Source organism: Pundamilia nyererei, unplaced genomic scaffold (assembly GCF_000239375.1).
Source record: "Pundamilia nyererei isolate P.nyererei 1_Seehausen unplaced genomic scaffold, PunNye1.0 scaffold04159, whole genome shotgun sequence".
In the NCBI taxonomy this organism is placed as follows: domain Eukaryota; kingdom Metazoa; phylum Chordata; class Actinopteri; order Cichliformes; family Cichlidae; genus Pundamilia; species Pundamilia nyererei.
Window position 1 is genome coordinate 1 of NW_005191560.1, and position 2,029 is coordinate 2,029.

The 2,029-nt window shown below is 40.1% G+C and overlaps 1 non-coding gene across 1 annotated transcript; it reads left to right on the forward strand.

Annotated features, from left to right (window-relative positions):
- Positions 1 to 1,698: 1,698 nt before the first annotated feature.
- trnas-gcu (transfer RNA serine (anticodon GCU)) lies at positions 1,699 to 1,780 on the forward strand. The gene has a single exon. It is a non-coding gene; the product is annotated as a tRNA-Ser (tRNA).
- The last annotated feature ends 249 nt before the right edge of the window (positions 1,781 to 2,029 follow it).

The following is a 2,029-nucleotide window of genomic DNA, read 5'->3' on the forward strand; positions in this document are numbered from 1 at the left end:
GAGTCCACCAAAACCATTGGTGTCACAGTTTATGACTGTAGTAAATATGAGTGCCGTCCCCTTCAAACAGGTCGGCATCTGATCCTACAGCACGGTAAAAAAAAAAAAGAAATTGTGTTTAACTGTATCATCAGCAGCACCAAGTATGCAACAGTTTTGATTTTGGAACCATTACGTGTTGAAACATATCTCACCTAAATTTAAGATAGGATTCTCATCTTCTCCATTCTCATACACCTCTGTAACGCAAACAGACTTGACTCAAAGTCTTTCCACATCTCTAAAGATTAAGAGCCTTTCAAGTATCATCTTTGCACATACCGTGTACTTCAGGGGAAACTGGTATCTGCAAAACACACACACACACCAAGACGTGCGGGTAAACATTCAGTCTCTTCTTTTAAGTCTCCCTAGAAATGCTGAATGGATACTTACAGTGTATGAAGTGTGAAGAACCACTAATCCCAACAATAACAGCACTCTCTCCATCATGATGCAGCATGTCTCCAAGTAAATGCTGCTTCTTTGGTTTACATATAATACGACCTTTGGAAGTGGAGTAGTTTTATGCCAGCTGTAAACAGTAACTGAGGGACTTTGACTCAAATTGTTACTGATTTGTGGGTGTTTTCACATGTGCATCAGCCTGAGGTGGCGTGAATATCTCCACACTTCCTGTCTTAGGCTATTTCCTGGGTATTATTAGATTCTCTGATGGCAACCCAGAATTCAGCGCAGCAATCGTTCAGGAGCACAAATGCTGATTTTTTTTTTTTATGTGATATATTCAAAGCATAAGACCCACTCTCCCTATGCTTTTTTCTTCAGGTGTTTTCAAACGTGTAGGCAATTTGATAAAGTTGTGGGTTTTAAGTTAAAGTCTCGATTGTCTATATTTTCCTGTGGGTATTTAAAGTCAGACGTTTATTTTTTATGACCAAATCTAATCGCTAGATGGGGACAGATACCCAGTTTTTACCAGTACGGCGCTCGACACTACGGCACATGCTACGTAAAGCTATACGTAACCCCGGTGGTAGAGTGGACACTTTTTACGCTAAATCCACACAAAGAGGTGAAGGAGCTAGTTAAAACCTACAGTTCAATCCAACCCTGAAAACAGTCACGCTCTTATCTTTGCTGTTGGCGATGGTACACAGAATTTTCCATTGATCATATGGTCCTCATTTCCCTACGTTTGCACAGATGGACAGATAAAAGCAGCAGTGCTGCAACTTTTACGATGTTATCTGTGTCGTATTACAGAAACGCCCCCAAACGCAGCACAGACAACGGCATGTGTCAACACTCGGTACGTCACTGATTTAAACGCAGCTTTTAAAAAAGTGGCATATATCAATGTTTATCTAAAGGGTGGGCTTTTGCTATTCTCGCCTAATCCGCTCAGATGCCAAAAACAGTCTTGGACTTGGTTGAAATACAACGAGGAGACGGAGACGATACCGACATGTGTCCACACTACGCATTTTCCGTGTTTAGGTAGTTGTAGCCACTGTCTTTTGTGTTGTCATATTGCTAATGTCAGCAAGGTGGCTAACGGCAGTGTCACATTTAGCCTAACATGCTAAAACACGATGGTGTGAAACCTTAGAAAAATAGTCTTGCCCACTGTCGGTATTTTAACTGGCAGCCATTGAATATTGATATTACTATGCGCATGTCCCGACTGTGTATTCAGACGAGGTGGCCGAGTGGTTAAGGCGATGGACTGCTAATCCATTGTGCTCTGCACGCGTGGGTTCGAATCCCATCCTCGTCGGAAACTTCTTATATTTAATGCGCGTATTAAATTTTGATATCACTTTTCATAATGTTTAAAAAGCAACAACGCTTAGTTTATGAGGATTCAACCATGCTTTAGCATCTATAATTTATAATTTAAAATTCACTTTATTCTGACAATTATATAAACAGTAATATTATTTAGTTGCTAAGCACTTTTTAAAAACAGTTACAAATTGCTTCACAGTTTGTTCTTCTAATATGTGTGTGGTTGACTCTGTTTGCA